A 27,192-nucleotide genomic window follows, 5' to 3' on the forward strand; every position below is an offset into this window, starting at 1 on the left:
ACCACTCCGGTCATGTGAATGGTGAAGCTGTGTGGGGTTGTATGGCATAGGCCATGACCTGCAATGTGAAGACCTGCCCCTAGTAACGGCCACCCTGATTGCACTTTTTTCTTTTATTTTCTCACAAGCAGCTTGTATAGGAAGTGATTGTGAAAGGAAAGTGCTTGACAAAATGTTCTGGCTGCTGCAAGAAAACAAAAGGTCCCATTGCCAGACCTGTCACGTGCCAGTGAGTGCAACCTTCTGATAGGCTGTTTCCATTTTCTATCAATCAACCTTTCACCTCCTTGTGATAGAGGGGTCTCGTGAGGTGAATTCCCTCTCCAGTTGCATGCCTGTGCATTTCTCCTCCAGACCTCCATAAGGAAGAGTGTGGGAGGGTATTTAGCAAATCTTGGGATTCTCTGTTATACAAGATTTATATAACGACTTAGGAGCTTGTCATGTTTATCCATCGACTAACTAAATGTTGGTGTTATAGTGAATGTAACATTCAGATTTTGTTTGCTGTTTGTTATTAAGTCCGGGTTTCACAGCTCGTACAGGTGATTTGTGCTCATCATGCATGACTGGTCTGCTGGAAAACCGGCTCGCATTCAGCGCTGCTTTCTGTGCCACTGAACTCACACTCCTGAACTACGACTGTAATGTGAGAAACACTCATTTTATCAAATGTATACGGTGTGCTTGTTGTTCCTCTTTGGACAGTAGGGTGAGGGAGGAATGGGTTTTATTTTACATAAAGAAATAATTTTGAGTAAATGGGCCATGGACTCACCACGTATCTGGGGGTGATGAGGGAGTCTGTTGTAGGGCCCAAATGTTGAAGCAGCCATATTAAGGGTAGTGAGTAACAGGAGGCAGCAGGATCAGGTGCAAAATAGTATCCAGTTAATTCACAGTGAAAATGTTGTACAGCTGACGAAATGCAATGGATATTTACGTAGGTCTAGAAAGATATTTACAAAATAAACAGATTTCAAATACTGTCAAAACACTGAATGAATCAGGCTTACCCCAAGCCAACTATAGAAGATTGGAGCATACCAGCCTATTGCCCCTCAGCTTCCCCACAACTCACGTACCTGAGCTAAAACAGAACTGAAGTACACCTGAAAAACAGGTATCTTTATACAAATGGCCTCTATCATATGGACCAAACCATTAACCATCTATACTCTTAACCAAAAACATTCATTACATTATGCAACAGGCATATTCAATGTCTGCACATTTAAATAGAAATAGTGTAACATTCTAGGAGTAAACTCAAAGCAGGAACACTTTTAATAAATTAATATATTAATATACATGTCATAGTACTGCAGGAAAATAGGCAGCAAGGTAGGGCTATTACTAGTTGCACCTATCAGAGTCCAAAACGTGTACGCTTATGCACAGCGGCGTGCTATAATATTGGACCGTTGGCTTTTATACTTTTCGAATTCTCAGCGCGGCTCAAACAATTATTCCAACTGTGAACACATCCAAATGAAAAGAGGACGTGTACAGTATGTGGAACCGCGTTGGTTGGGAATTTTGGAGAGCTGCGCGTCCCTGCGGATGCTGTTCGAGCCACATTGGTGGGTGATACATTTAACAGTATTATAATTGTCTTTGATTTGTCTAGAAACAATATCTAATAATGGATACGATCGTACTATTCAGGAATGTATTTATTTTTGATCTTTTTCCCAGACAGCCATAGGCAAATGTCAGTTCCATGATGTCATTAAACATTCATTTTAGTTGGAAATGAAATATCATACAATTTATTTATAACACATTTTTTATACATTTGTACATACATTGTATTGAATATTCTTTTAAGTGATTTTTAATGTTTTCCTAATATTAATAATTCAACATGACGCCTGAATGTATCAACTTGCCTTAGTGACAGCTGAAAAATGTATTTACCATGAAAAATAAGATATTTCCACCCATCCATTTTGTGAGATTATGATAACAACCATATGATTTCCCTATCTAAAACAAATAATTCAGTGTAAATTATACATAATATACTAATTTACCTCGAAAATATGGGTTGTGATTGAAATGACATGTGGAAATGTGGATATGGAAATGACATAACATTATTTTATTGCAAACATGTTGAACAACAACCATTATTAAACATTTAATTAATATAAGCCAAAGTAAGATTCCAAAACACTGGCTAGCACCTTTTCAACATAAGAACACACACAGACATAACAACTAGAAATTCTAGCACAAATATATTGAGGGATGAGTTAATTGAGAGCTACACATGTTTTATTTAATGTATGATTTTATGTCCTGCTTTGTATGTACTGTATAGTGAGTTTCCAAGGGCATCTACGGTTTAGAAAGAGAGCTAAGTTGCTCCCAGACCAATGTATCCATCTCCATGTGCCTTTTGGTCACTGGATGGGGCTCAGGGACAATTCCAAGCTTATGCTGGGGTCTGTACCATATGATGTCGTCTCTCATCTGCCAACAAAAAAAACAGTTGGGGCCAACGTGACAAGAGCATCACTCTCTACGTGAACGTATTGCACGATGCCAGGGTAAACATCCTAATCATACTCCACCACACTACTTTCCGATGAATGCTTCACTTATATCTTCAATGAGCTGGACGGCGCTGTGAGATGTGTTGGACTTTCCATCTTGGTCTGTGTCTGTTTTGTCAACCAGAATCAGTATGTGGGCTGAAACAGCTGCAGTGATGTGGAAAGAAACAGAAGTATCCTCCAAGTTATCTCTCCTGGACTGTCGGTGACGATCTGGAAACACAGGAAATTCTAAAATATGTAATGATAGCATCGTCTATCATCGTCTATGATTGTATAACAAATGTGAGATTTGACCTAAAATGACCCATAACTATTACCTGATATGTCGTCATTGTCCCACGGATTGTCTCCGGGTGATCTGGTAGGAGGGCCTCCATGCACGCTATCTCCTCCTCTGAGATATATAACTGCTTGGATAGCTGACTGATAATTTTGACATTTCCTCAAATACAGTTCTTCCATTTGGGAGGTCCTTGCCTTGTGTCACAATTCCATCTGCTCTTCGTTTCACAGCTGCTCCTACCTCATCATCTTGGCCTTTTCCATGTCTGGCTTCTAGGAAATTCCATGTGAGTCTTTCACTTTATTTATTTTTTAACATTTAACCTTTACTTAACGAGGCAAGTCAGTTAAAAACAAATTCTTATTTACAATGACGGCCTACTCTCTGGAAGCCCATTTCAAAGGGAAGGGTAGAGAGATGGTATACATTTTTTTAGAGCTGTACTGGGTTGAAGGCCCATCACTCACAAAGTGTATAGCAGTAGCCAATGGGCAGAGCTCAAGGAAGTAGGTCAGTGTTTTTGAGAGATGGGCCCAGATAGCAGAGGTGTCATGCCACATAGAAGAGCTCAGTGAGCAAAGTGAAACTGTATCATTTTTGGTATATCCAACACAGGTGTGGAGAATCTGCTTGTGAGATTCAAAACTATCTGGATTTCACTGGTGTATTTACTTCTGCAAAGTCAATATGCATGATGATCTCCTCTTTCCCCAGAGTATCTTTTAACTTAAAGGATCGGACCCTTTTTTCCCCTAAAATGACATACCCAAATCTAACTGCCTGTAGCAAGGATACGCGTATTCTTGATACCATTTGAAAGGAAACACTTTGAACTTTGTGGAAATTAATGTAGGAGAATATTTTTTATTTTATTTTACTAGGCAAGTCAGTTAAGAACAAATTCTTATTTTCAATGATGGCCTAGGAACAGTGGGTTCACTGCCCTGTTCAGAGGCGGAATGACAGATTTTTACCTTGTCAGCTCTGGGATTCGATTTTGCAACCTTCCGGTTACTAGTCCAACACTCTAACCACTAGGTTACTTGCAACCCCAATACAACACATTAGATATGGTAAAAGGTTACATACATTGAGATAGGATTCTAGGTATAATTTAGATGTTGTCCACAAGATGGAAGCTGTGTGCAAAGTTTCAGGCCGATCCAGTGAAGAATTACATCACCACACAATATTTTATATCAAGTCTGCCAGGAGTTTGCTCAAATGTGCCTAATTTGTCAATGTATCCATTTTCAAGAACATAACCATAGAGAACAAAAATGCTATGGTAATAGGAAATGTAAGTTTACACACTCCCAGGAATGTCATACATAATGGATCATTAGCTTCCATACAGAAAAGACACTAACCTTCACACATCTAGTTGTCCGGGTGGGGTGGGTGTGGAGCCAGAGACAGCAGTGGGGTCAAACTGTACAACCCAGTTCCTACATTTGAATATAAAAATAGATTTTTTTTTCAAACAAAACGACACTACATTTTTTTTCTCTGGGACCCTCAGGATGGCAAATCAGAGCCAGATTACTGAATGTAAGTACATTATTTACCTTCAGAGGTAATGTATCAAACCACCTGCCGTGATAAAAGTGTTTTGTTGTTGTGCACTGTGCTCAAACAATAGCATGGTATTTTTTGCTGTAATTTCTACTGTAAATTGGACACTGCAGTTAGATTAACAATAATTTAAGCTTTCTGCCCATATAAGACATGTCTATGTTCCCCGGAAAGTTGACTGTTGTTTACAAAGTCATTCTAGTCATATTATTGCATATTTAGCCACAACTGTCCCTGTTTAGGGACACTGATCCCATAGAGGTTTTAATTCTCTCAGTTTGCAATGTTGGTGTTGAATGTTGTACACGTGCTTTCCCCAACTTCTCTTTCAAGCCTTTGTAGAAGTCTTCCACATCTTTTCTTTTACAGTCAAATGTACAGTGAACTTCTCCATGTTTCCGTCATTTTTTTTCTTCTCTCTATCTTCAGCTCTGTTTTCCACTCAAACCGCCATGTCTGCTCACCAGCATCAAAGTCATATGTTTTAAGATCTTTTGCTTGGCAAAGGGAGCACTCTCTATACATGCACTCCTTCTTCAGGTTCTCACAACACAAAGACTCAAAAAGGTTCTTAATCTTGGACTGCTGGCTTGGCAACAAAAAATTATTTTGCAGAATTCATAGTAGGAAATTTGAATCTCTGAATATGCCCTCTTCAAATTCTGATACAGGTTCTGAATTGTGCCATTCAATAAGTGCTTCTGCTTCTTTTCTTGTTCCTCGTTAGTGTGTCTTTTTTTTCTGTTGTTGCTCTACTGTTGTCATCACATTCATAGAATCTTGTGATTTTCTTTTTGAAGACTTGATGACCTGTTGTCATTTGCCCTCCTTGCTTCTGCCGAAAATCCAAATTCTTGACCAGTCCATACTAGCAATCATGCTAGAGAGTGCTACACTCTTAGGAAAAAAAGGTGCTATCATATCATACAGTAGGAGAACCCTTTGCTATCTAGAACCTAAAAGATTTCTTCAGCTGTCCCCATAGGAGAACCCTTTGAAGAACAATTTCTGCTTCCAGATAAAACCCTATTAGATTCCATGTAGAACCCTTTCCCCAGAGGGTACTTGGAACCCCAAATAGTTTTACCTGGAACCTAAAATGGTTCTACCTGGAACCAAAAAGGGTTATCCTATGGGGACAGCCGAAGAACCTTTTTGGAACCCTTTCTTCTAAGAGTGTACTTAGCCTGCTTGCTAGCAATAGCATGAGGGTGAAGCTAGAGTGGCTATCCGAATTACCGTGTTATGTGGAAATCCCCTCCCCTGTTCATGCTCCCTCTCCCATGCTCGCATCACCCAATGGTCCCCTCGCCCACTTCACTTCCCTCCATTGAAAATTAATGGCTTCATCTCCCTATCGTGTTCAACACAGATCAGTGGATCTCGGCAGTCGCTCACTCGCGAGCGCTCCTAGTACGCACCTGACAGACACTGACAGACATGGAGCCCCGAGATGCTCAAATTACAAACAAAGGAAACAAACAAATTGTATTTTTTGTAAGCTCAGAAGGTGTTCATGTCACCTAAATATCGCATCCACTTCGAAGATGCAAACAGGTAAATTACTGCATTTAATAATGAAACTGAAATTAAATTACATGTGCCAATAACCAAGCATTTCCTCAACACATGTAAATACTCTTGATTTGGGAGAAACCGTTTATAAGGGGATGTATTAAAAAGCGTGCGAGCGAGCATTCCATTCTCACTTCATTTTATGTTTAGGGCCACTTCATTTTGATCATACAATGAAAAATCTCAAAACTTAATTCCCATTGAAATATTTATTTTGAGTTTCTGACTAAAACCGTGAATAAGCCTACATCATCCATGGTGTGTGATCTTTTGCTCTATCTCTCTCTATCTCTCTATATCTCTTTCTCTCTCAACAGCTGGGCAATAACAGGCTCTTGTATCCTCTAATTCAATATTTCTTCAGACAGAATGATGAGAGCAAGCAACATTATATAGTTATTTGATTATGAGCTACTCCACCCATCTGCTCTTTTCTGAGTGAAAGTGTTATATTACCCATCAGGGTAACAGTGAACTAAGTGGCTTATATTCAGTTATAGATATTTTGTAACACACCAATCATACCCACCAGAAGCAATATTTAGAATTGCTTGATGCAACTTGTTGCAGCCCATTGTATTGCCATAGATACACAAGGCCTACCCATTGCATTGAGAGGCAGGTTTACAAAACAAGCCAGTCAGTGAACACAAAAAAGGGATTGTTAGCTGCAGGTACTGCCATTGGGGACCACAGGAGAAAATGAGATCCAGTGCACTTCTCCCATCTTCAGTTTCTTTTCTCTCCATTCTTACTTAGGCTCATCTCTTGTAAGAGTGCCCTGAAAGAAATGGCACATCTGAATGGCTTCATGTAGATAATGCTCTCATTCTTCCACCAAAAGTCCTATTAGCCAAGACCATCTTAAGACGTTAAGTTTGTCATTAGTAACACACTCCTACCTTACCATATAGTTTGTACACTATAGAAAGTATTCTAGGTAATGAGGCTTAGAGCAGTACCTCACAATGCATAACCAAATACAAGAATGGTGGACAGAAGTGTTCTCATGAAGTGGTCTCCTGTCCACATTTTTGTCTTTGGTGACCATGCCTTAGGTAGATTTGACAAAGTCAAGCAATGCGTTCAGCAGGCTCTATCTTTTCTTTATGTGGCTCTTTTCTCCCTGAGAAATGTTGAAGCCTTTTTTACATGACCTCTAGGGAGGCAGGCACAAAGCTGTCTCTGTGTGCACATTTGTTTAGTAACACCCAGCAGCACAATGGCAAATCTTTGCCTCAATAGAGCATTAGATGAAACATTGTTCTCTCAATAAGGTTTTCTACAGAGCCAACAATTATGTTGTGCATTCATGAGAAATGACATATGTTGTATGTGGAAATGTCAACTCTGATATTCTCTTTTGGTGTTTTTTTATCCTTGCGTTTGATGTTTTCCCCAGTCATAGATTTGTAGCACAGAAAACCTGTCTGGACAGGTAGGTTTGAATACAATGAGGCCCTCAACCCTTTTAGACCCCCCTAATGTCCATCCTTCCTAAGCCTCCTGCAGTACTGAGACCTTGCCTCCTCTCGCCCCCTAACCCTGTAAATTAGGACACATTTTGTTGGGAGGGATTTAGACAAGCTGTCAATAGAGATGGTCCCCAGGAGCTTTCAGGTGACTGCTCAGGTTACTCTGAGTCTGCACATCAGCTGCTGAGGGGATGTAGAGGGACACAATACTGCTTTTCTTCTCTCCTCATGTAGCTTGACTGTAGTTTGTATACTACTAGTTATTCTCCTTATAGATCTAAAGGACATTCAAGCTACTATGACAAATCCACAGATGGATAAATGTCTCTGCATGATCACGAAACACACATTTCAGACATGTAAAATGTGTTTCTAATAGGAGCGCAGTTTCCTGCAGAGCAAAGATCCTTAATGGCCTGGCTCCCCCTCCACTCAATATTTTTGTTAAACAGAAAACCCAGACATATGGCAGCAGATCCACAAGGTCTGCCATGAGAGGTGACTGTATAGTTCCCCTAAGGAAAAGCACCTTTAGTAAATCTGCATTCTCTGTGAGAGCTTCGCATGTCTGGAATACACTGCCATCAGACACACATACAGTGCCTTGCGAAAGTATTCGGCCCTTTGCGACCCTTTGCCACATTTCAGGCTTCAAACATAAAGATATAAAACTGTATTTTTTTGTGAAGAATCAACAACAAGTGGGACACAATCATGAAGTGGACCGACATTTATTGGATATTTCAAACTTTTTTAACAAATCAAAAACTGAAAAATTGGGCGTGCAAAATTATTCAGCCCCCTTAAGTTAATACTTTGTAGCGCCACCTTTTGCTGCGATTACAGCTGTAAGTCGCTTGGGGTATGTCTCTATCAGTTTTGCACATCGAGAGACTGAAATGTTTTCCCATTCCTCCTTGCAAAACAGCTCGAGCTCAGTGAGGTTGGATGGAGAGCATTTTTGAACAGCAGTTTTCAGTTCTTTCCACAGATTCTCGATTGGATTCAGGTCTGGACTTTGACTTGGCCATTCTAACACTGGATATGTTTATTTTTGAACCATTCCATTGTAGATTTTGCTTTATGTTTTGGATCATTGTCTTGTTGGAAGACAAATCTCCATCCCAGTCTCAGGTCTTTTGCAGACTCCATCAGGTTTTCTTCCAGAATGGTCCTGTATTTGGCTCCATCCATCTTCCCATCAATTTGAACCATCTTCCCTGTCCCTGCTGAAGAAAAGCAGGCCCAAACCATGATGCTGCCACCACCATGTTTGACAGTGGGGATGTTGTGTTCAAGGTGATGAGCTGTGTTGCTTTTACGCCAAACATAACGTTTTGTATTGTTGCCAAAAAGTTCAATTTTGGTTTCATCTGACCAGAGCACCTTCTTCCACATGTTTGGTGTGTCTCCCAGGTGGCTTGTGGCAAACTTTAAACAACACTTTTTATGGATATCTTTAAGAAATGGCTTTCTTCTTGCCACTCTTCCATAAAGGCCAGATTTGTGCAATATACGACTGATTGTTGTCCTATGGACAGAGTCTCCCACCTCAGCTGTAGATCTCTGCAGTTCATCCAGAGTGATCATGGGCCTCTTGGCTGCATCTCTGATCAGTCTTCTCCTTGTATGAGCTGAAAGTTTAGAGGAACGGCCAGGTCTTGGAAGATTTGCAGTGGTCTGATACTCCTTCCATTTCAATATTATCGCTTGCACAGTGCTCCTTGGGATGCTTAAAGCTTGGGAAATCTTTTTGTATCCAAATCCGGCTTTAAACTTCTTCACAACAGTATCTCGGACCTGCCTGGTGTGTTCCTTGTTCTTCATGATGCTCTCTGCGCTTTTAACGGACCTCTGAGACTATCACAGTGCAGGTGCATTTATACGGAGACTTGATTACACACAGGTGGATTGTATTTATCATCATTAGTCATTTAGGTCAACATTGGATCATTCAGAGATCCTCACTGAACTTCTGGAGAGAGTTTGCTGCACTGAAAGTAAAGGGGCTGAATAATTTTGCATGCCCATTTTTTCAGTTTTTGATTTGTTAAAAAAGTTTGAAATATCCAATAAATGTTGTTCAACTTCATGATTGTGTCCCACTTGTTGTTGATTCTTCACAAAAAAATACAGTTTTATATCTTTATGTTTGAAGCCTGAAATGTGGCAAAAGGTCACAAAGTTCAAGGGGGCCGAATACTTTCGCAAGGCACTGTAACTGCACCACATATCACACTTTCACAAAATGCTTGAAGACATGGCTAAAGGTCAATCAGATTTGTGAACATGGTCCCTAGCTGTGTGTTGCCGCTTTCCATGTTGTCTGTTGTCTGTAGCTTGTGAGGTGTGGAAAAACTTTGTTGCTTTTATGAATTTTGTCTTGATGCTTTTTGCTCTGTCTGTATGCTACGTCTTGCTTGTCCTATGTTGCTATGTCTTGCTTGTTCTATGTTGCTATTGTCTATATTGTAATTGTTTTTAATAACCTGCCCAGGGACTGCGGTTGAAAATTAGCCGGCTGGCTAAAACCGGCACTTTTACTGAAACGTTGATTAATGTGCACTGTCCCTGTAAAAATAAAAATAAACTCAAACTCAAAGCTGTGTATGACTTCCATCTCCTTCCATAGAAGCATCAAAGGATGCCAACTATCTTTATAGAAAGGTAAGGCCAGTAATTTTTGTATGAGACAGTGTTACAATAGGCCTAAAGAATTGTCTAGGCTAATTGTAACCTAACCATAGTAGCTTAGCTCACATAAAAATAATTGAACACAGTTCTGATTATATATGATCCCTTTAATGGTCTTTTGTATTCTCTAGATTTGGCAAACATACTGTAGCATCCCGGAGAAAACTATTCCATGCAGGAGTGCTCATGTATCATCCCGCCCAGACAACACATTATCTCAATGAATCCCCCTCATTCCATTTATTAAAAATCCTGCGCTGAATTCCCCCTGATATCATTGTGCCTTAATCTTTAGCAGGGACAGCAGTTCACACACTGTCTAGACAAAAAAGAAAAGTCCCAGAGGCTTCTCTTGGATTCCAAGGGCATGTTGGGATTGTGAAGCTGAAAGGGTTGTGGTGCTAGAAGAATCCTGTTCGCACAGAGCTATAGAAATGCCAGCTCTGGTACCTGGGCCCAAATTGTGCCCGATGAGTAAGCTTTGCTATTGTCTAGCATTGTCGGGCTTTGGGAGAACTCACTGTGATAAATCAGAAAGAATAAATTGTGCGGTAGACAATCTGATAAAAAGTCAGTGAGTCAGTCAGACTCAGTCATAACACAAACATCTCCTTAATGAAAGTGCATTTGCAGACACATGTCGTGCGATTTGCTTTGTCTTTGATTTCTTCCGTATCATATGGATTGGAACAATTTGATTTCTTCCATCTCGCATAAAACAATTCTGACGCAAATAGATTTTTTCCCCAGAGTATTATCAATTTGTGTTTTTCCTTACATGACTGCAAACAAGAATTTCATCCAATTTGGCTACGCATCTTGGCTTCGGAAGATTTAGTAGACTTGATCATCATATGTTTGACTATCGGTATGTTAGAACCAGAAGGAACAATGAGGAGTATGGTGATGAAGTTTTCAGCAGTTGCTTATGAGGCAATAGATGTAGTGTCATTGATCTCAGTGCTCTGAGAGAGATGTCACATAACCCAGCTGCCAGAGAGACAGGACAGGACAGCCTTGGTCCCTTTCCTTCTCTGCTAATGGGAATTCCTGATGAGATCACTCAGCAGACCCTCTCCAACAAGCCAGCTTTTATCAGGCTGATTACAGCCAGGCCTCACCTGCTGTGCAACAGGTCCATAGTCTCTTTTGATGTCGGCTCACCTTGAGCCTGCATCCCTGAGCTCACTCGCTCTCTGGAAGAGGAGTGTTGACTCCAGCTAGAGATGTTGTCTTTGACAAGGTAATGAAAATTGAACCCAGATTGTATATTTTACTGTCATTTAAGGATTTAAATAACAATCATTTTAAGTCAGCCCCATTATTTGCATATTTCTGTTTTCCTTTTTAATACAGCTACACACAGACACACATGGTACACTCGTAACCAGTCCTTGCCACTGTTTATAACACATGTCCATTCTCTTCAGCATATGGGTGCTTGAACTATTGCTTCAGGTCAGAACAAGGGCTTAAAATCTGCATTCTGCAAACGGCAATCTGTGCGTATTTGTTTCGCAACACTGATATGATAGAGAGTATTAGCAACGACCCTGCAAAGGCTATTGTTTTTGTTGGGGTTTAAGTAAAGAATTTAAGTGAATGTTATTGCTCCCAAATGAGAATGATGGAGATGTGCTGATCCCTTGAACATAATCAGATGTTTAAAACACTGAGAGAATGCACTCTACTGATATAATACTACTGTTTAAAATGGTCTTTCTCCCATAGCAGTGCAGGGCTAGGATGTTCACTCTTCAAAATGTATCCACTGGGTCATTACTTCAGATGAGTATTTAATAGTTTTGTTCTCACACCAGTGTTTGTGAATTTGGTATAATTAATTAAGAGATAATGGGTCAGAGACATTGATATACAGATATTGTGAAAATATCCCAGCTATGTGGTGCTGTTTGACCTCATACCAAAGGTGGTTTAGTGTGAAGATATGTAGAATCTGATTCTCCAATACAAACCCCTGATCACAATAGTAGCAATAGGTTCATGCGTAGAAACACGTCATCAGGTCTAACGGTTGTTTTTTGCAAAACTGGGCATGTGCAGGCCGTTAAATCAAAGGTGCTCCTTCAATATAAAGGAGTTTTGACGAAAATGAAAACGTGTCAGTTTGTCACTTTCACGAGGTTGGAGTAATAACATGTTCAGCTATTTTGCTCCAGTCTAGGTTGTGCCTTCATTGACTTCTCAAACCCCATTCTGGCCTGCCGAGTCTGCTTCCCAAGCGTTCTTGGAAGTATCACGATTTTGGGCCTCTTAGTTTAGAAACTCTTTGCTACTGCTTATACCATGCAAACCCCATTATATTTTTGTTTGTTCCCCCATGGTGTTAATAATCCTTCTCCGTGGGGTGGCCTGTTGTCTACCAGTCCCAACATATGAATGCAGGTATTAAAATGCTCTATAAAGACTGGGCGAGGCCTGAAATACAGAAAGTGACATTTGAAAAGCCAAGGCTCACTAAGGCATACCCTGGATATTTCTCCGGCCGCAATAGTAATGCTGATTTAAGTGGGTGGTGACCTTCTTCGGAGGCCTTCTTCGGACACACATTGAGTAACCATTTTATTTAATCTCTTCTATAAGTTCTCACAGATGTCCAGACAACAGGTTGCCAGGACAACTCGATTGACCTTTTCACCTCGAAGGAGGCCTCGGCTTTTAATGGCAACAGGGAGCTATGCACTCAAGCACATTGATCTGACAAAAGGTCCCAGTTCCCACTCAATACTTGCATTGTTAGTAGAAATGCTACATATGTGAGTCAAAGTTTCAAAGTATTTCTCAGCTATAGTATACTGGAGCCCGATCATAAATGTAGTACACTGTTTTTACAGAGGTGTATTTCATCAAGTATATTGGTGTCTGTGAGACAGATAAGTCAGACTTTTGAGAAGTACTGAGATAAATCAGATGAGTATTGAGCATTTTGTTGAACAGTAGAGCAGGATGGGGCAGAGCTGTTGCTGAAGTATCCTCTCATTTCATCATTAATTCCCATCATCAGAGAAACCAGCTCCGGATACCCCTTACCTTGGGCTTGCCTTCCACTGATTAACATGCACTCAAGAATGGAGATCAAATAATGTGTGGTACCAAGACTGTGAGAATTAAATTGAAACTGTAGCAAACTGGTTGAAATTAAGACACAAACAAGGCAGCGCAACAGGCACGAGAGGCAGCCCCCAAATGTTTTTTGGGTGGCACACGGGGAGATTGGCGGAGTCAGGCGATAGACCTGAGCCAACTCCCCGTGCTTACTGAAAGAAGTGGTCTGGTCAGGCACTGTGTTATGCGGTCAAGCGCACGGTGTCGCCATTACGCGCTCATAGCCCGGTGCGCTGTAGGCCAGCCCACCGCAAGTGCCATGCGAGAGTGGGCATCCAGCCAGGGCATGTTGTGCCAGCTCAGCGTGTTTGGTCTCCGGTACGTCGTTTCGGCCCAGGGTATCCTGCGCCGGCGCTGTGTGCTGTGTCTCCGTGGTGCTGGGAAGGTGCAGTTCGCCCGATGCCTGCGCTCCGTCCGTGCCGGGCGAATGTGGGCTTGGAGCCTAAGGGAGAGGTGCGAGTGGTATGCACTAGATCTCCAGTGCTCCCCCACAGCCAGTTCAACCTGTGCCTGCACTCTGGAGGGTCCGGGTTAAAGTGATCATCCAGCCTGGAGGAGTGGTGCCAAGGCTGCGCTCCAGTGCTCCCCCACAGCCTGGTCCATCCGGTGCCTCCTCCACGCACCAGGCCTCCTGTAGGTCTCCCCAGCCTGGTGGGTCCTGTGGCAGCCCCACACACCAGGCTGTCTCTCCGTCTCCTCCCTCCAGGTTCTCCCGCCTGTCCGGAGCTGCCAGAGCCGCCCTTCTGTCCGGAGCTGCCAGAGCCGCCTTCCTGTCCAGAGCTGCCAGAGCCGCCTTCCTGTCCAGAGCTGCCAGAGCTGCCCTCCTCTCTGGAGCTGCCAGAGCCGCCCGTCAGTCAGGAGCTGCTGGAGCCGCCCGTCGGTCAGGAGCTGCCGGAGCCGCCCGTCGATCAGGAGCTGCCGGAGCCGCCCATCGGCCAGGAGCTGCCGGAGTTGCCCGTTGGTCAGGAGCTGCCGGAGCCGCCCATCGGTCAGGAGCTGCCGGAGTCGCCCATCAGTCAGGAGCTGCCGGAGCCGCCCGTCACTCCAGCGCTGCCGGAGCGGCCGGTCACTCCAGCGCTGCCGGAGCTGTCCTTAACTCCGGCGTAGCCGGATGACCCTCGCCTGTCCGGCGCTGCCGGAGTCTCCCGTATATTCGGGTCCCACTGCAAGGGTCCCCAGTCCGAGGTCGGCGGCGAGGGTCGTCGCTCCTAGTTCCTTTTTTATGTCTCTATTTTAGTTTGGTCAGGGCGTGAGTTGGGGTGGGCATTCTAAGTCGGCCAAGACTAAGGTGGAGTGGGGTCCACGTCCCGCGCCAGAGCTGCCACCGCGGACAGATGCCAGCCCAGACCCTCCCCTATGGGTTTAGGTTTTGTGGCCGGAGTCCGCACCTTTAGGGGGGGGGGGGGTACTATCACGTCCTGACCTTAGTTCCTTTTTTATGTCTCTATTTTAGTTTGGTCAGGGCGTGAGTTGGGGTGGGCACTCTATGTTTTGTGTTCTATGTTTTCTATCTCTATGTGTTTGGCCTGGTATGGTTCCTAATCAGATGCAGCTGGCAATCGTTGTCTCTGATTGGGAACCATACTTAGGCAGCCTGTTTTCCCACTATGGGTTGTAGGTAGTTATTTTCTGTTTAGTGTTTTTGTTGCACCTTACAGAGCTGTTCGTTTGTCGGTTTGTTGTTTTTGTTCAGTATTCATCTTTATTAAAAATATTATGAATACGTACCACGCTGCACTTTGGTCCTCTTCTCCTTCTCACGACGACAATCGTTACACACTGCTATGTGTTCTATGAACATCTGTTGACTTGATCCTGGTAGGTCAGTGTGTTTGTGAGCGTGTCATAGTGTGTGTATATGCATGTGTCTGTGCCAAGGTTTGTGTTGCTTCACAGTCCCCGCTGTTCCATAAGGTGTTTTTTTAATCAGTTTTTTTTCAATCAAATTTTACTGCTTGCGTCAGTTACTTGATGGGGAATAGAGTTCCATGTAGTCTTGTCTCTATGTAGTACTGTGTGCCTCCCATAGTCTGTTCTGGACATGGGGACTGTGAAGAGACCTCTTGTGGCATGTCTTGTGGGGTATGCATGGGTGTCTGAGCTGTGTGCCAGTAGTTTAGACAGACAGCATGGTTCATTCAGCATGTCAATACCTCTCATAAATAAAAGTAGTGATGAAGTCAGGAGAGATTGACATGCATATTATTCATATTAGCTCTCTGTGTACATCCAAGGGCCAGCCGTGCTGCCCTGTTCTGAGCCAATTGCAATTTTCGTAAGTCCTTTTTTGTGGCACCTGACCACAAGACTGAACTGTAGTCAAGGCGCGACAAAAATGGGGCCTGTAGGACCTGCCTTGTTAATTGTGATGCTATTTTTTTTTTTTTTTTACTTAACTTTTATTTAACTAAAGACAGTTAAGAACAAATTCTTGTTTACAATGACAGCCTAGGAACAGTGGGTTAACTGCCTTGTTAAGAAGGCAGAGCATCGCTGTATTATAGACAGACCCCATTTTAGCTGCTACTGCATCAATATGTTTTGACCATGATAGTTTACAAACTAGTGTTACTCCAAGCAGTTTAGTTATCTCAATTTGTTTAAATTTCCACATTATTTATTACAAGATTTAGTTGAGGTTTAGGTTTTAGTGAGTGTTTTGTTCCAAATACAATGCTTTAAGTTTTCAAAATATTTAGGGCTAACTTATTCCTTGCTACCCACTCTGAAACTAACTGCAGCTCTTTGTTGAGAGTTGCAGTCATTTCAGTTGATGTAGTAGCGGACGTGTATAGTGTTGAGTCATTGGCATACATAGAAACTCTGGCTTTACTCAAAGTCAGTGGCATGTCATTAGTAAAAATTGAAATAAGAGTTTCAAAGAGAACTGGAGATATGCCCTCAAGGGCACTCAGGGACTCTTCAAGGAGGGCCTTGTGTTTATCTGTCAGAAGGCTTCTCTGAACTGGATGAGTTCAAGACCCTAATTAGTGTTCACCTATGGAGTGCACATCACTAAATTTGAACAAAACAATGCAATACCATAACGTCAGAGAATATTTTGCATTACATGTATTTGTTTAGGAGACACCCTTATCTAGACTGAGTTTTTTTTTTGGAACATGAAGGGAGTATTGTTGAATAGCGTCCTGCATGCAGTTTTCTTATGGGACTAGTGGTCCAGCAGACATCTGTATGTGAAGGATATGGATGTGGGCTGCACTACCCACTCTTTGAGGGGAGTGTGGATGGAGGTACTACAAACCTCTTGAAATCTGAAGTCACTTTGAAGTGAATATGCAGGCTTTGAAATCTTATCCACAACAGGGTTTTGTTTTTCCTTTAGTCAAGCCCACATGTGTACTTTAGATCTTTAACCATATCATTTTCACTTTCCTGCACTATTGAGACCAAAGAAATTAGGGGAGAGGATGTGTTTTGCAAGATCAGTTCGAATAATGCAAATGTGCTGTAGATAGTAGGACAACATTTGATAGTCTTCAAGGAGACTGATAAATTCATCATATCAGATCATCATTGGCCTTCTCCATGCAATGCATCTATACCAGTGTAGGCTGCTGAGAGGAGGATGGCTCATAATAATGGCTGGAATGGATTGAATGGAATGGAACACATGAATGTATTTGATACCACTCCATTTACTCTATTCCAGCCATTATTATGAGCCGTCCTCCTCTCCAGCAGCCTACACTGGTATAGATGAATTGCCAATGATGATCTGGTATGACGAATTTATCAGTGGCCTTGAAGACTAACTTAAGTCCATAGTTTGATGTGAAGAAAGGTGGGGCTGCAGTATCAAGCTGACAAAATGAAACCCATCCCAACCTGGGACACTGAGTGCTTCTATGCACGTATCTGCACGCCTAAACAAACACTCTTCTGCCCTGGGCTGAGGACATTTCTGTGTGACCAGGATAAAGGCTGAGCAAGTGATAGATTGGTCTGACGTCAGAAGAACCAACAAGTCATTCCGTCCGTATGAGTGATGAACATGGATGCGGAGATGTCTCTGTTGAATGAGTTCTGTGATTTATTCCTATACCTGTGCTTTGTTTGGTTGCTGTTTCTACCTCAACACTAGAAAATAACCCCTAATACAACTGTTGTGCTGGAATGGGTGAGACTCTAGCTGCAGTTTGCTGTATTTGCACTGTGGGTGGAACCTGATGTCAGGTGATAGATTCCTTTTTATTCACTGTTGGTAGGGACCTCAATGTATGTACAGTACAGCAGTCAGCTGAGATATACAAAATCCCCTGTTTCTAAGGATTAATGCATCACAAAATGTCACCCTTTCTCCAGTCATTGAGCTTGACATTAAAGGGAAATATTAAACAACTATATTTTGGTATTTGTTTCATTAGTCTATTGTTGACATAGTGTTTTGCTTGTCAGCACTCAAGTTTTCAAGATATGTAATGCCCCAGCATCAAATGCTGCAAAATGCATCATATGGGGACGATTTCTGTATTTTGAAAGTTCTTGAAAACTTATCTTGAAAACTTGAGTGCTGACAAGCTAAACATTTTGGGATTACATCAACAATGGACTAATTAAACAAATAGCAAAACATAACTTTTGGAAAGACTTTTCCTTGTGACATACAGTATACCAGATAGGTGCAGTGAAATATGCTGTTTTACAGGGTCAGCCATAGTAGTACAGCACACCTGGAGCAAATAAGTGTTAAATGCCATTCTCAAGGTTACATTAACCAACATCAACCAATGTTAGGCTATGTTAGCCAATGCTAGGCTACTCGTCACCTGAACAACCTACATTTTTCTCAACATAGAGACCTACATCAGATTGAGCCAGAGGTGAACACATCAAAGAGCAGGTGTGAAATTACAGTCATATAGAGAAGTGCCAAAGAGCCTTACTTTGACCTCTCTCTCTCTTCTCTCTCTCCCTATTTATTTATTTCTATCACTCTTTCTCTCTGTCCCTCTCTCCACCACAATCTTTTAAATTGCTTCTGTCTGCCTCTCTCCCCCTCTCACTCCCTCTTCCTCTGAAAATACAGGGTTTAGGCCAAAGCACCAGGCATTAATCCAGCTTTGTCGATGTGCCAGGTCCCCTCCGTCTCACCCCCCAGCCCAGATCCCAGATGACATTTAGGATGGTGAAAATTACCCATAGCATACACAGAGCAGATCACAGTGTTCCCACACACAGACAGAACAGCCTCAGCGCTCCTCATATCCAGCCACTACGGATTAGGACAGACAGAGCCCCACACATTAAGGTTAAATTATTCCAGAAGCCCAGAGCTTTCGCTTTTTAGCCCACTACTGTGCAGTGTTGTGGCTATGGCTGCTGCTGTCTGTCTCCCAGAGCCATGCATTGTGGAGAGGCTGCTGGGGGTGGAAGATACCCTGGTTGGGGATCAGGGGTCATTCATCAGTGTCAGCCAGAGCCATCTCATCTCTGGAATATGTATAATCAATCCAGTGCCATCCCTGCCTTCTTCGGAGGATTAATAATGAATGGAGTGATGGCTTGTTGTCTTCACTGGCCTACTATAATCATTCTTAGGATTGCATGACCAAGTTAATGTATGTTTTTCTATTGCTTTCATTAGAATGATAAGTATGTTGTCAGAGTTTCCAGAACTGGCTGGAATGTTCTGTATGCAAACATAGGGGGGCCATACTTGTGAGCATTAGAATAAGTTGAAGTTTAAACTTTTTCCCCGTCTCAAAATGCGCATCAGCCAATTAATTAAAATCATTGACGTAGTTGCATGTGATCAAACACTACGTTAGCTGTTCCCATCAGATAACCTGGTTGATTTAGCCCTATGCTAATCTACACAGCCATGATTATATCTGGTTCAAATTCCGTACCAGCCAATTAAAATTGTCTACGTAGTTGGACGTGATCCAACACCTGTTCATGAAAGCGTCCTTGTCCAACTGCAGGTTCTGAAAAGTAAAGCAACTAGATCATGTGTGTTTGACTGACTGGTCAAAAAGTCAAATAACTCTCTGTGGAGAGTGCCTTGCTTCATGTAATTGTCACAGATTGTGGCAAGGGTTTGAATCTCACATGATCCCCCCCCCCTTTGAAATGTAGAATTACATTTATTGCATCAGTGTGTTGAGAAGAGGAGTGTAGCCAAAACCTTGCAATTTACATAAGATTACAAATTGTTGGAGTCCCTTTTACAGACTGACACAGTCTACTAGATAAATAATTTTTGCTACAATAGGCTATATTACATAGAAGTGCCACCAGGAACGTTTAAAATATTCCTCTGGAGGCCAAGTTGTCCTATTTTAAGAAATGCCATTGGTTGGTGGATATGAAGTTTAAGATCTTTGATAGGTTGATATGAAATGTGTTAGTTTAGGGCTATGTGGCAGGTAACCTAGCTGTTAGGAGCATTGGGCCAGTAACCGAAAGGTTGCTGGTTTGAATCCCTGAGCTGACTAGGTGAAAAATCTGTCTGTGCCCTTGAGTAAGGCATGTAACCCTAACTGCTCCTGTAAGTCACTCTGGATAAGAGCATCTGCTAAATTACAAAAATTATGTTTTTTTAATTGGCCAGTTATCTTATGGGGGAAAGCTAGTGTTGGAGAAGCTACTCTGAAATCATAGTTTACCACAGTACCAATTACTTCACACTGGAAGGAATTAGGCTACACTAAAACTACCCTTAATAAAAAAATCTAGTTTACTTAACCAAAGCTACTTTGAAAAAATAGTTCACAACATCCAAGCTACTTCATGAAAAATTATCATATTTAAATCTGAAATGTCATAGACTACAAATTGCAAGAACAGATCACTCTCGAGTCAGATATGAACATAATTTGTACTTTAGCCTATTACAACCCCCTAGAGTCGACGTCTGCGCCCCCGCTGATATCGAATTAGCATAATAGAACAAATCTGTCAGTTTAAGCTACAGATATCTGTTTTATGGGCTGCGTCTCAATCCACCGCATCCGCCAATGGCAGTCTTCCGCACCTGTGGTGGAAGGTGGCCGAGCTACAGCGGTGGTTGTCAGACCCTGAGATATCCCGAAAATCGTTTTTCTCAGGAAAACGTCTGTAGCGTCCGAACGGTCTGGCCTACACACTAATATGACCCCGCTATGAAAAGGTAAGACTCTCACGAACACGTACATGTCAGTGGATGCTTTGCTGTAGGACGCCCACAAATCTCACAAGACTTGTCTGAAGGTAGCCTGGTACCGGTTCAAAAACATTAATAAAAGTATATATGGAATTAGTTTCGTGCCAATTTTTGGGGGTTAAATGGGGCTAAAAATTGGTTTAAAGGTATAGGACAGACACTTTAAAACAAACTTCCTTTTGATGTATTATTTTAATATCTGTTTTTCCATGTATGAATCTGCTATGCAATGTGTTTCTATGAACTAATAGCAGTAAGTCAAGTTCAATGTTTAATCGAATATTTTATTTATATACATTTTTATGCCTAAAAAAAATCTAAAGGCTAAATGATCCTTGCTATGACCATCTTAAAACAATTCAATATGTTAGCTTAGACTGTTAAGGATTAAACCCCAAAAATATGTTTCAAGTGAGAATTAGGAAGGTTTGATTAATACCGAAAAAATTATGGAAATTCTTGCCTTCTTCACCCATATTTAATTTAATTTTAGCAAAAAAGGAGTGTGTAGTTTCAGTAGTTAGCTAGATTGCTGCTACATGGAAATTACTTACTGAAAACACTACCAAGATTTGAATTTAGTTCAACTACCGCCAAGCTACTGCAAATTACAATTATTTTAACTGAACTACATGTACTTCACTACTCACCAACACTGTCATTTGATCATGTGCAACTACATCGATTATTTTAATTGGATGATGTGCATTTTGAGACAGAGAAAACGTTTAAACTTAAACTTATTCTAAATCTCACAAGTATGGCCCAATGTGTTTTAATGGCCTTTTCATTGGTTGTTATGTCTCGACAGGATGTCAGTTAACCCTACCATTCTTTAATATATGGGTAAGGTATTACTGTGATGCATTTATAAATCTTTCTTGATCAAACAGTCCCCCTGCATGTCAACATAACAGTCCACAATGTATTATACTGTACTTAGAGGGCTATTGACGTTGGCAAACATCTCAGTAAGGATGCTAGGTCAGTTGTGTTAAAGAAGATCATAGGCAAGGAAAGAGACATCTGAGTTTTCCCTTTCCATGAAAATATATCCTAGTTAAGCCACAAACCAAATATTGAATTTACAGAGGTTTAATCTGGCATACACTGTCTTAAGTCTTCATAAATCTGTTGCCTTTACATAATTAGTTATACCAGCAAAGCTCAATGGTGTAATTTACTATTAAGATTTACACATACAGATGTAGGATCATCATTTGATCACCCTGCAGCATGAAAACTTTTAACTTGCAGTGTATTTGAGGTTTACATTTGTTCAATTTGAGGTTTAAAAAGACTTCTGAAGTTTGTAATTTCCACTTAAAAATATCAGACTTGATTTCACGAAAAATGTATCAATCCCTACAAAAATGTCCATTATTATAATTCACATAATAATTCACATTTCCGGTTGCAGCAGGATTATGTTCCTGTTGTAGCAAACTGGCTCAAAATAAGATTGTACATCTGTACATTTTACTACATAAGACATATTTGACATTAAGCTTAAAATTGAATTAATCTATTGTCTATGAACAATTGTCATGTCTTGTTATGTCTGTTCCTGTCCTTTCTCTTCACTCTGTCTCTCTCTGCTGGTCTTTTTAGGTTACCTTCTCTGTCTCTCATTCTTCAGCTGTTCTACATCTCCCCTAACTAGCTCATTCACTCTTTCCCACCTGTTCTCTCTTCCCCCTCTGATTAGGTCTCTATTTCTCTCTCTGTTCCTGCTACTTTCAGTGTCTGATTCTTGTTTGTGTTTTTGATGCCAGAAGCAAGCTGTCGTCTCGTTTGCTTCCACCTTGTCCTATCCTGTCGGAGTCTGCCTGGCAGGTGCATCCTGCACTATACTACGTTCTTTTTGTTCCATTGTCAACGTTGGAAGAGGATTTATGCCATTCCTGTTTTTCATTAAAGAACTCTGTTTTCTGTTAAAACCGCTTTTGGGTCTTCACTCAAGTACATAACAGAAGAATCAGACCAAGAATGGACCCAGCGGCTCCGGACCCTTTTCACTCCGCCGTCGAGATCCAGGGAGCGATGCTAGGCAGACACGAGGAGGAATTGTCTGCTGCTCGACATGCCGTTGAGACCCTGGCCGTCCAAGTCTCCGACCTCACAAGACAGGTTCACCAACTCCACCTCGATCCACCGCCCACTTCCAGGGTTTCCGAGTCTCCGGAGCCCAGGATCAACAACCCGCCATGTTACTCTGGGGAGCCCACTGAGTGCCGCTCATTCCTCACTCAGTGTGATGTGGTGTTCTCTCTCCAGCCCAACACTTACTCCAGGAGCGCAGCCCGCATCGCCTACGTCATTTCTCTCCTTACCGGACGGGCGCGTGAGTGGGGCACGGCAATCTGAGAGTCGAGGGCTGAGTGTATTAACCATTTTCAGGACTTTAAGGAGGAGATGATACGGGTTTTTGACCGTTCTGTTTTTGGGGAGGAGGCTTCCAGGGCCCTGTCTTCCCTATGTCAGGGGAATCGATCCATAACGGATTATTCTATTGAGTTTCGCACTCTCGCTGCCTCTAGTGACTGGAACGAGCCGGCTTTGCTCGCTCGTTTTCTGGAGGGTCTCCTCGTCGAGGTTAAGGATGAGATCCTCTCCCGGGAGGTTCCTTCCAGTCTGGACTCCTTAATAGCTCTCGCTATTCGCATAGAGCGACGGTTTGATCTTCGTCGCCGAGCTCGTGGAAAGGAGCTCGCGTTCTCCGTTGCTCCCCTCTCCACATCACTGCCACCTGCCGCATCACTGCCACCCTCCTCCGCCGGCTCGGATGCTGAGCCTATGCAGCTGGGGGGTATCCGCATCTCGGCCAAGGAGAAGGAACGGAGAATCACCAATCGCCTCTGTCTCTACTGCGGCTCCGCTGGTCATTTTGTCACCTCATGTCCAGTAAAAGCCAGAGCTCATCAGTAAGGGGAGGGCTACTGGTGAGCGCAACTACTCAGGCCTCTCCTTCTGGATCACGCACTACCTTTCCGGTCCATCTCCGCTGGCCCGGTTCATCTGCTTCCTGCAGTGCCTTGATAGACTCTGGGGCGGAGGGCTGTTTTATGGACGAGACCTGGGCTCGGGAACATGACATTCCTCTCAGACAGTTAGGGAGCCCACGGCCTTGTTCGCTTTAGATGGTAGTTCTCTCCCCAAGATTCAGCGTGAGACGCTGCCTTTAACCCTCACTGTCTCTGGTAATCATAGCGAAACCATTTCTTTTTTAATTTTTCGTTCACCTTTTACACCTGTTGTTTTGGGTCATCCCTGGCTAGTGCGCCATAACCCTTCTATTAATTGGTCTAGTAATACTATCCTATCCTGGAATGTTTCTTGTCATGTGACCTGTTTAATGTCTGCTATCCCTCCTGTTTCCTCTGTCTCTTCTTCACAGGAGGAGCCTGGCGATTTGACAGGGGTGCCGGAGGAGTATCACGATCTGCGCACGGTGTTCAGTCGTTCCAAGGCCACTTCTCTCCCTCCACACCGGTCGTATGACTGTAGTATTGATCTCCTTCCGGGAACTACTCCCCCCCGGGGTAGATTATACTCTCTGTCGGCTCCCGAACGTAAGGCTCTCGAGGATTATTTGTCGGTTTCGCTCGACGCCGGTACCATAGTCTCCTCCTCCTCTCCCGCCGGAGCGGGGTTTTTTTTTGTTCAGAAGAAGGACGGGTCCCTGCGCCCATGCGTGGATTATCGAGGGCTGAATGACATAACAGTTAAGAATCGTTATCCGCTTCCTCTTATGTCTTCAGCCTTCGAGATCCTGCAGGGAGCCAGGTTTTTCACCAAATTGGACCTTCGTAACGCCTACCATCTCGTGCACATCAGGGAGGGGGACGAGTGGAAGACGGCGTTTAACACTCCGTTAGGGCACTTTGAATACCGGGTTCTTCCTTTCGGCCTCGTTAACGCTCCAGCTGTCTTTCAGGCACTAGTTAACGACGTTCTGAGAGACATGCTGAACATTTTTATTTTCGTTTACATGGACGATATCCTGATTTTTTCACCGTCTCTCTCGATTCATGTTCAGCACGTGCGACGCGTCCTCCAGCGCCTTTTGGAGAACTGTCTTTATGTGAAGGCTGAAAAGTGCACTTTTCATGCCGCCTCTGTCCCTTTTCTCGGTTCCGTTATTTCCGCTGAGGGCATTAAGATGGATCCCGCTAAGGTCCAGGCTGTCATTGATTGGCCCGTTCCTAAGTCACGCGTCGAGCTGCAGCGCTTTCTGGGCTTCGCTAATTTCTATCGTCGTTTCATCCGTAATTTCGGTCAGGTGGCAGCTCCCCTCACAGCCCTTACTTCTGTTAAGACGTGCTTTAAGTGGTCCGTTTCCGCCCAGGGAGCTTTTGATCTTCTTAAGAATCGTTTTACATCCGCACCTATTCTTGTTACACCTGACATCTCTAGTCAGTTTGTTGTTGAGTTTGACGCGTCAGAGGTGGGCGTGGGAGCCATTCTTTCTCAGCGCTCTCTCTCTGACGGCAAGGTCCATCCTTGCGCGTTTTTCTCTCATCGCTTATCGCCGTCAGAACGTAACTATGATGTTGGTAATCGCGAACTGCTCGCCATCCGCTTAGCCCTAGGCGAATGGCGACAGTGGTTGGAGGGGGCGACCGTTCCTTTTGTCGTTTGGACTGACCATAGGAACCTTGAGTACATCCGTTCAGCCAAACGACTTAATGCGCGTCAGGCTCGTTGGGCTCTGTTTTTCGCTCGTTTCGAGTTTGTTATTTCTTATCGCCCGGGCTCAAAAAACACCAAGCCTGATGCTTTATCTCGTCTCTTCAGTTCTTCTGAGGTCTCCACCGACCCCGAGGGGATTCTCCCTGAAGGGCGTGTTGTCGGGTTGACTGTCTGGGGAATTGAGAGGCAGGTAAAGCAAGCACTCGCTCACACTCCGTCGCCGCGAGCTTGTCCTAGGAACCTTCTGTTCGTTCCCCGTTCCTACTCGTCCGGCCGTTCTTCAGTGGGCCCACTCTGCCAAGTTAGCCGGCCACCCCGGCGTTCGGGGTACGCTCGCTTCCATTCGCCAGCGTTTCTGGTGGCCCACTCGGGAACGTGACGCGCGTCGATTTGTCGCCGCTTGTTCGGTCTGCGCGCAGACTAAATCTGGGAACTCTCCTCCTGCCGGCCGTCTCAGACCGCTTCCCATTCCCTCTCGACCGTGGTCTCACATCGCTTTAGATTTTATCACCGGACTGCCTTCATCAGCGGGGAAGACAGTTATTCTTACGGTTGTCGATAGATTCTCTAAGGCGGCTCATTTCATTCCTCTCGCTAAGCTCCCTTCTGCTAAGGAGACGGCTCAGATCATTATCGAGAATGTTTTCCGAATTCATGGCCTTCCGTCTGACGTCGTTTCCGACAGAGGCCCGCAGTTCACGTCTCAATTTTGGAGGGAGTTTTGCCGTTTGATTGGGGCTTCCGTCAGTCTCTCGTCCGGCTTTCATCCCCAGTCTAACGGTCAAGCCGAACGGGCCAATCAGACTGTTGGTCGCATTTTACGCAGTCTTTCTTTTCGTAACCCTGCGTCTTGGTCAGAACAGCTCCCCTGGGCAGAGTACGCCCACAACTCGCTTCCCTCGTCTGCTACCGGTCTATCTCCTTTTCAGAGTAGCCTCGGGTACCAGCCTCCGCTGTTCTCATCTCAGCTCGCCGAGTCCTGCGTCCCCTCCGCTCAGGCTTTTGTCCAGCTTTGCGAGCGCACCTGGAAGGGGGTCAGGTCGGCACTTTGCCGTAATAGGGCGCAGACTGTGAGGGCCGCTAATAAGCGTAGGACCAAGAGTCCTAGATATTGTTGCGGTCAGAGAGTATGGCTCTCCACTCAGAACCTTCCCCTTAAGACAGCTTCTCGCAAGTTGGCCCCGCGGTTCATTGGTCCGTTCCGTATTTCTCAGGTCATTAATCCTGTCGCAGTGCGACTTCTTCTCCGCGCTATCTTCGTCGCGTTCACCCGGTCTTCCATGTCTCCTGTGTTAAGCCCGTTCTTCGCGCCCCCGCTCGTCCCTCCCCCCCCATCCTTGTCGAGGGCGCACCCATCTACAGGGTTCGTAAGATTTTGGACATGCGCCCTCGGGGCCGTGGTCATCAGTACCTAGTGGATTGGGAGGGGTACGGTCCTGAGGAGAGGAGTTGGGTTCCCTCTCGGGACGTGCTGGACCGTTCGCTGATCGATGATTTCCTCCGTTGCCGCCAGGTTTCCTCCTCGAGTGCGCCAGGAGGCGCTCGGTGAGTGGGGGGGGGGGTACTGTCATGTCTTGTTATGTCTGTTCCTGTCCTTTCTCTTCACTCTGTCTCTCTCTGCTGGTCTTTTTAGGTTACCTTCTCTGTCTCTCATTCTTCAGCTGTTCTACATCTCCCCTAACTAGCTCATTCACTCTTTCCCACCTGTTCTCTCTTCCCCTCTGATTAGGTCTCTATTTCTCTCTCTGTTCCTGCTACTTTCAGTGTCTGATTCTTGTTTGTGTTTTTGATGCCAGAAGCAAGCTGTCGTCTCGTTTGCTTCCACCTTGTCCTATCCTGTCGGAGTCTGCCTGGCAGGTGCATCCTGCACTATACTACGTTCTTTTTGTTCCATTGTCAACGTTGGAAGAGGATTTATGCCATTCCTGTTTTTCATTAAAGAACTCTGTTTTCTGTTAAAACCGCTTTTGGGTCTTCACTCAAGTACATAACAACAATAAATTAACAAATAGCCTCCTGAACAGCCAGTTACTGCCATTG

The 27,192-nt window shown here is 43.6% G+C and overlaps 1 long non-coding RNA gene across 1 annotated transcript in view; it reads left to right on the forward strand.

Moving 5' to 3' along the window:
- The first annotated feature begins 1,494 nt into the window (after positions 1 to 1,494).
- LOC135548678 (uncharacterized) overlaps positions 1,495 to 27,192 on the forward strand; it is a 46,861-nt gene continuing 21,163 nt past the window's right edge. Inside the window, exons 1-2 of the long non-coding RNA XR_010456871.1 lie at positions 1,495 to 1,583; positions 3,078 to 3,133. This is a non-coding gene — a long non-coding RNA (uncharacterized LOC135548678). The remainder of the gene's footprint in view (positions 1,584 to 3,077; positions 3,134 to 27,192) is intronic.

This window comes from Oncorhynchus masou, chromosome 1 (genome assembly GCF_036934945.1).
Source record: "Oncorhynchus masou masou isolate Uvic2021 chromosome 1, UVic_Omas_1.1, whole genome shotgun sequence".
Lineage (NCBI taxonomy): Eukaryota > Metazoa > Chordata > Actinopteri > Salmoniformes > Salmonidae > Oncorhynchus > Oncorhynchus masou.